This window comes from Sander vitreus, chromosome 21 (genome assembly GCF_031162955.1).
Source record: "Sander vitreus isolate 19-12246 chromosome 21, sanVit1, whole genome shotgun sequence".
NCBI classification, from domain to species: Eukaryota; Metazoa; Chordata; class Actinopteri; order Perciformes; family Percidae; genus Sander; species Sander vitreus.
In genome coordinates this window covers 21370605-21379357 of record NC_135875.1, presented here as the reverse complement: position 1 = coordinate 21379357, position 8753 = coordinate 21370605, and positions in this window count along the sequence as shown.

Here is an 8753-nt window from a genome sequence, read left to right as displayed (position 1 = left end):
ATGGTGCCATAGGAGGTTCGAGCTGTGAAGCGAAGCTTACCCCCCTTGGTGTTACCGAGAATGTTCATCCGGTACCACCAGTGAAATAGGTCAACATGTCATGGTTACCAGATGATGTACCCTTATTATTTTTCTTCTTAATAAGGTTGACATTTGTGGTTTTAGGTGAAATAGGGATCCCTTAACTTTTCATCTAGCACAGTCGTTTTTTTCTCTGTTTTATGACCAAACACCTGCAAAGCTAATGACATTTCCATTAGCCTCAGCTGTACTTTCTGTTGAGTGTTAATTAGCAAATACTAGCATGCCAACGGGCTAAACTTAGATGCTGAACATTAACTGCTAAAAATTAGCATGTTGTCATGTGAGCATATTAGCGTGCTGACTTAAGCATTGTCAGTCAGTATACCTTGTACACAGCTGCATCACATTTGACCTTGCTTTAAAAAAGGAATATGTCTCTTGAAAGTCTCTGAACTATATTTAAAATGAAATTACTGGAATATCCCTTTCTTATTGTCCTTGACAAACTGAAACATAATGGTATTCACAAAACCAGGGGCTGTAACAAAGGGAACAAGGTAATGGAGGTATATGGAGAAATGGATAACCGTCTGCCAATGGCTCTGAGATCATTTCATGTTTGTAAATGTATTGTTTTCATGGAGCATTGTTGGATTGGATTAGAACAGTAAAATATGACAAATTACACTCAGTCAACAGATTGAGCACATTGCCATCTGAGGTGGTGGAATATGACAGAAAAAGAAAACACCACTTGAAAAAGTGGTTGTTGTTCTTCTGAACATAATGAGTCAGTGTTGGAGAACGTGGTTGTGTTTTCTGCCTCATCTGTTTCATTAAGGACCCCAGGTGGTGGGGTCACAAAGGTTTTATCATTTCCTGTGTAATCTTCCTGAAAACTCTATTTTGGGTTTTCAATTTATTTGACTTCACTTTACAAGCAGTCAGCAGGCTCAGTCTTAAAGTCTCGTTGGGTTTAAGACGGGTTTGGCATCACACCAAGAGTCTGCTACTTATCCTGTGTTGTTTTGTTTTATCCTAAATATGAAATCCAAATATTTTTGAAGTTTTCCAATCGTTGTTATTCTGCATACTGACCGTAATGTCCCTTTCCCAGTGATCAGCCTGTGACTGCAGCCTGGTCTATGACAGGGAAGTCTGGTTTGTGGGAGCTGAGAGGCAAATGTTCTGGAAACTCCTGTCTTTTAACAAAAAAAGTTCCAGCCAGCCACTCTGAGTCACGACCTCTCTGGGAAAGGAAGAAAGGAGTAGGGACACATGGTGAAATATGGAGAAAAGATATTTATATATATATATATATATATATATATATATATATATATATATATATAGTTTTCCCCCATAGTGCTTTTGTCATTTGTGATTGAGCCTATTAAAACAGGAGATTTAGTTTGAGGACTTTGGCTAGAAGCTTTGGCCAGTGTAAGTAAAAAATGTAAAAATTAAATGAGGCAAAAGAAAGAAAACAAACAAGACTGTTTCAGTCAGACAGCGGAAACATCCTGGGGGGGAACTGTTGTTGTTAGATACTGAAATCTTTTAGCAATCCCTGTCCACAAATGAAGCTGGACACAGTCAGTCAGGCACTACATGTTTATCTATTTTATAAAGAGTTGCAAAATGCTATTTCAGGCGCCCCTGGTTATGGAAGTAGACATCTCTTTCATTGTTCTCACAGCCAAATTACGTGGCTCACAGTTTGAGCTTTTCTGTGTGGCTTGGGTCAGCATGAAACCCACCTGGTTGAATCATCAGTACAAAAACAAAAAACTGTGTTAGAAAATATCTGGTCCTTTGATAAAAAGAAAGTACAAGACTGGGTAAATAAAATCTTAAAAGGTACAAGTCAGGCCCCCAGGAAGTGAGCTGGGCTTTAAAGCCAATTTGACTTTGCGGGCCAAACAGTCAAATTACAACTTCTGTGTTCGTCACGTGATGCCATGGGGCCCAAAAAGACTTTTCCCCATAGACTTACATGGCAAAAGAGACGTCTGTAAATATGTGGATAGATTTTTTCGAGCGTCACAACCAGGGTTCAAAATTAACTTTTTGTCCATCCGCCAAATGGCTAGTGAATGTTCAAATAATACAATAGATTACCATTGTTTTTTTTGGGCTGGTGAGTGAAGACAATCTACCAGCCACTTGCATATTTTACCAACATTTGGCTGGTGAATGGTGCTAATTTTGAACCCTGGTCACAACCTTCGCAAAATGATTCATTTCACTTTTAGAATTCATTCCCTCGGTTCAATAACATTTGTGAGGTGTAGAAAAGCTGCCCCATCACATCATTTAATCACCATTTAAGGTAACGGAGCGCTAAACTAAAACTTGCCGTCCTCGGCCGCCGGAGGTCTCTAATGTGCTTGCTTTATGTCCACATAGTGTGAAAGCAGCGCCTTAATTTTATATGCAGCAAGTGAACTTTTTGGGCTTCATGCGCCACTGAGTAACTCTCATAGGAATGAACGTGGCTCTGACTCAAACGCTGTATCCAGTTCTTATTATACATAAAAGTTACTAAATAACTAAATTCCGCATCAGAGCACTTCCTTGTTGCTGGATACACAGGTCTCATGTATGTCATTAGGGCTGTCAAAACTGGCCAAAATGCCGTTGGAATATTCAGAATTAGTATTACGATTTCTGAATCTGAATCTGAAATTGAGGTTTCTGAATCTCGTCGTCTCTCCAGTAGTTATTACTTCCGGTAGTGGCAGCTGCGTGATAGAAACGTCATCAACACGCCCGCTCGCTGTGAACTCTCTTCCCGACCGGCTCAATCAGACAGGGGGCTAAATGTTTGGAAAGCAGCGGCCCATGAGAGAATACGCGAGGCAGAGAGCCGTGGTAGTGCCGCTCTTTTCTCCCTCACAGTATTGTATAGTACACACAATATTCGTCCTGCTTTGATACTTGACAGTGCTGACAGTGAGTCGCTACAGATGAGTATTTTACATACCATCACCTCTTCCACCCATTGTAATGCTAATAGAACTCCAAATATCTCAACTGCGTATTCACGGGTTTCCTGTTTACAAACATTACAGGGTACGTGCGCATACCAGGGGCAGAAAGCCAGTTTGGTGAGCTGGTCCGCTACTGCAACAACCTTAAGTATTGAAGCTTTCCTTATTGTTTGTATATAACTGCTGACTCAATAAAACGTGATTTTAGTTGGATCTGTTTGTCTGTCTTTAATTTTGCAGTGTTACTGTGATATATATGTATGGCTATAATTATCATTTTAGGCTAATGTAATAGCCAATGTTAGCAGCAGGTTTACCCCTGAGTGTACCCCTATGGTTGGTTTATTCCTTAAAATAATGGCCAGGATTTCTGGGAAAAGGTACGATATGTGTGTCTCCATTTCAAAACATCACTGCAGGTTGACTGTTTTTAGCAGCAGAGGTTGATTGTCGTGGTTAGCTCGCCGAAACTCTACTGCCGCTGTCTCGGCAACGTTAGCTAATGTCCGCCAGCATACGTACAGGCTAACTATAGCCAGTTAGCTTTGTGTGTAACGTAATAAAAACCCACCCATCTCGTAGGAGCGAAGCTTAATATTTCATTCAAAAAAATGATAGTACAAAGTACAAAGGAGCACTAACGCCACAGGTCTTATGTTGACAACGTGGACGCAGATATAAGAAACTCCAAAGGCAGTCGTAATATTTACCTAGCAGGCTAGGCTAACGCTGTTGCACTAACGTTAGCAAAACATCGGCGTAGCTTTAGTTAACAGTCTAAACTTGTCTTGAGTCCGGACCTTTAACTATCTACAGTCCGGACTCGAGTACTACAGCCCTGACAGGTAGATATCACTTAGCTGAACAACTTAACAAGCTGCAACTTTTCTGATTGATACAATGGGAGCCTGACTCTTGCATATGATCCCAATCAGCCATTCTTATGGCTTGAAGCCATAACCTCCGCCGGTTTTTGGCAAAAGCATGCTTCCCCCTAGGTATGTTAAACATCAGGCACCCATCACTTTGTACAATTAACCAAGCAACAACTCCTTGGCATTTTGACTTACGCTATGCTGCTACTACTACTAGCTACACGAAACTGTCATGGTTTTGAGTTTGAGTTTCTGTTGGTTTTAAGGTTCTGTTCTTGTTTCCTGTTATTGTTGTTTATTTGTTCTGTTTTCTGTTGTAGCCCGTGTTTCCTCCCTTGTCTTGTCTAGCTGTAGTTCCTGTCTTGTTTTCCAGTGTGTCTGTATGTTCTGTTTCCTGTTTTATTTTGACGGTCTGGTTTTCTGTCTTGTCTTGTGTTATTTTACTTCCTGTGTTTTCCCTCCCTTGTGATTGCCCTAATGTGTTTCACCTGTTTCCCAGCCTTGTTTCACCTGTCCCTTGTTAGTCCTCATTATCCTGTGTATTTAGTCTTTGTGTTTCCCTTGTCTGGTGTGAGGTCATTGTTGTAGTTTTCTGTCTTCTGTTTCTGTGTGTACTGTTTGCAAGCTCTGTTTGGATTCTACCTTGTTCTCTGCGTTCCTGATTATGGATTTCCTGTGTCATTTGGATGATGTTGAGAAATAAATCTTCCCCACAAACAAAAAAAATACTGGCTTGTAATGTATAATCCCCCTCTTATCTCAGTCAGTGTCCTGTCCTGAGGTTCTTTAAATACTGGGGATGATGCGTTTACCAGTTGGCTGCCACAGGCAGTGATGCACAAGGCAAACCTGCACAAGGTAGGTCCTGCAAGGTCAGAGATGAATACAATTAACACGAGTTCATCAACCTGCAGACTCATAGAGGCATCATACCAGCAGTGATTGTGAATTAGCCTGAGCTCATCTGGCAGCATGTCTGCAGGTCCAGACAGCAGATTGCAGCAAATCTCTGAAATGATAATCATGAAACAAGTCTCAGTGACCAAAGCTGCAAACTATTTTTCAAATGGCTTCTGGGGAAGCAATTACAGTGTGAAGTATAAGCTGCTTAAGACCTTTTGAGGTGTGGTTTGAAAAGTGTTCTAATTGAAGATAGAATGATACTAATTGTACTAGAAATTGTGTCTTGCAATAATTAAATTAATTACAACCAAAAGAGAAATTAGCAATGTGAAAATAGAACGTGAGTTTATAGCAGTGCGTTCATAAACATTGTATCAACCTATACATGGATGTATGTGACACACAACGGGATGGCATCGATGCACACAATGCAAGACACAAAATTAGATTTTTCAACAATACTGTAGCTTTTTTAAGCAGAGCCACCACCCACGGAGCTTCTGGTAATGCTGGATGTCACTGCATATCATGCCTCCTTGGTATGTTCATGGTGGCTAATAATGATGAAGCCGCTGTGTCAGGTAAGATTGGGGTTGACTATTGAGAAACCTAAGCTGCTAATAATACCATGTTGCAAGCTACTCTCAGCGTGAGGAAGTCAGAGAAACGACAGTAAAAAATAATTAAGGATATACTGTCATGAATACTACTTTCCTTTCTTGATATTTGTTAAAGAAACATGGGAATGTATGTTGTGAGAGTTTGTTCCAAAGCAGAGATTATAAACAATTTTCAGACATACACTTTCTTGTAAAAGTAAAGTGTTACAAGTCAGTCATTCGGTAAATTTCTATGCTGAGAAATAAAAATCTTGGCTGGTTGGCTGAATAGCCATAGCCAATGTTGGTCAAGTAACTTGAAACATGTTTTTACGTACTTATTACTATATTAATTAAAAAGAAGTTACATTACATTTTCCGATTCACAAATGTAGAAATGAAAAACCAGACCTTAAACCAGCCAGGTTATAGTTGGTTATAGTAGGAGGTAGCTTATATTCCTCACCTTCAATAGCTAGCCTTAGCTCCCCACAGTGACTGTATGCATTAACTTAGGCCGAGTGACTGTAAGCAGCGCTCCAGAAAGTCCCGCTGTCACCGAATGAAACCTTGGGGTCCATACACACTTGAACAGTGAGGTGATTGGTGATTCACGTGAGAAATGTGACATCTCTATGGGCGGGGGTCCATAGAGGGTCCTGGTAATGTGCATGCTGGCTGCAGTGTCACACTGTCATGACTCAGGCTGTTCTCGTGAATCATTCATACATATAGATACGAAAAGTAATTTGTATGTATTCAACACATTCTCATGAAAGGGTTCGTATGATATCGTACAAAAATGTATGCACACCAAAACGTAAGAAATCGTACAAAACTAGGAAACCGCCGGCTGGTCACGTGACACCAGTGGTTAGCTATGAGCTCCCTGGGTTAGTAATGCATTTTTGAACTTGAAATTTTAAAGAGGCACTATGCTGTTTTGGCAATTTCTTTGCTGTTTTCTTACAGGTTTCTCTATAGAGCTCCCCCGACAGCTTCGGAATAGATATTTGGCAACACTGTGTAAAAACTTGCTCGGTCAGTCTGCCGTCTCCTCTTTCTCTGTTCCTCCGACAACGCTTTCCTAGCTTTCTGCTTCTTTTTTGCCGGCTCCATCGCTACCTTATTCTTGCTAGCCGGTTCCTGGATGGGGGCGTGTATGTGTGCAGTGCCTAAAGCAATTCGTTACATCGCGAGACCTGATATCACTCTGTACTTCCTGACGCTGAGTCAGGCGTTGCAAGGGTGGTTTTTCATCTCACAGGCATTAGGGGGAAGCGAGATGACCATTCAACCCAAAAAAAGTCATATAACCATTCCAATGACTCCGAAGCTGTTCAGTGAAGGTAAATTAAGCTAAAACAACTGCATAGTTCCCCTTTAAACTGTTACACTACTCGAACTGGGGAAAATAAATCGCATTACTGTCGCGTGTCACTTGAACAATTATTACGTAACCAAAAGTCAATATGGCATTAACAATTTAAAATGACTGTATGATGTGCATGTGATTATTCACATCTACAAGTCAAGTCAATTTTATTTATAGCCAGAAATCACAAATCTAGCTTAAAGCTGTGGTAGGCACTTTTTTTGAACATTCCATAATAATCTTTTAGCATATTGTAATTGACATTGAGAACCAGATTTCTGCACCTCCTCTTGGCTCTGTTCTGCATCAGAAAATCAATCTAGCCATCAAGGGAGACTTTGGTCAAGGACAGGTTATTTCAGAGAGAGAGAGAGAGAGAGAGAGAGAGAGAGAGAGAGAGAGAGAGAGAGAGAGAGTTCCTATTGGCTGGTTAGCACATGCATTGCCTGTGTGACAAAGAAGGGAAGATTCTGGCGTTTTTTTTGTTTTGTCATTCTACCCACTACTGCTTTAAAGCAGCATTACTGTATTGAAATTTTTGGGGATGCTGTCGTAAATATTGACATCTGTACATTTGTTATGGATACATTCCTCAAGAACATATGCTTGTCAAGACGACAAGCCGAGCAAGTCGACAACTTTGCTAAAAGCCAAACATAAGCAAGTGCAACAACACAAGACATAGTAAGCCAGCTAATATTACTTACTGGTCCAACAGCAAGATGGCCAGCTCGTATCTGTCTTGCAGCCTTTTTATTTTGTGAAGCTCTCGCCAACGACTAAAAGCCAGTCCAAGATTTATTCTTGCTTGGTGACTCTCTCCTTTTCTCTTCTTGGCTTTCTCTGTCAACGTGCTTTTCAATACACAATGTGAGTCCCTACACGATGTGAGTCGTGCATGTGCAGAGCGGCCATTTTTGACCGCTAGCTACGGCAACACCACTTGGACAAACATAGTTACCGACCGACGCGATACGAACGCAAAAAGGTCCATATATATAAATATAAGCCATATATATATAACTACCGCACATATGACGGAGCTCTGTAACCGGCATCGCGGAGTTCTGTGGCGGCTAAACACAATTACCAACTGACTATAAAAAATAAAAGGAAAATATATAAAGGCTTATATTTATTTAAATATATATATATATATATATATATATATATATATATATTTTTTTTTACAGATATGGTTACAGAGCTCCGTCATATGAGCGGTAGTTGTTTAGCCACCAATAGGTGACTGTGAGCCAGGTACAGGCACCACTTTCAGTGGCTGTGGCTGTGGCTGTTGAGTTTAGTCCAGAAATAGTCAGCGTCATTCAGCCACAACAATTAAGTTTAGGCACCGAAATGACAAGTTAAGTTTAGAAAAAAGATTGTGGTTTGATTTAAAACACTCCCGAGGAACGAATCCGCTTTTCCTGGGTGAAAGTATTTAGTTTTCGCACTTCGTCCAAGTGGTGTTGCCGTAGCTAGCTGTCAAAGATGGCGGCCGTCTGCACATACACGATTCACATTTTTCCCCCCTTTGTAGATACTTGCTTGAGGTTTAAATTTGGTCTAGGTGGTCCTAATTCTTTAGTCGCAAATTTGTCCTGATTACTTCTTCGACTGAACAGTATTTCTCTTAAAGACGCGATCGAGTTGCTCACTTGCTCCGCCATGTGGTGGTGCCTCATGTGGTGTCAGAATAATGAGTTTTCCAATCATAAAGGAAACAGCTGTCAACGTATAATTTAAAACGCTCTGAGCAATAAACTACAACATATCTTCCTTGTAGCGTCAATGTTGTTTCTACATTACAAGTTAAAGCTCATGAACGCACCAAAGTCCGAAGAATGACTTCCCAAATCGGGTAATTGGACCATCGAGGAGTGCACGAAAGCATCAGGTAACGTATGATGAAAACATGTTAGGGCGAACCCATAAAGATTGCATTGCAGTGCCTGCAGTTCGAGAAAAAATGACTTAACGT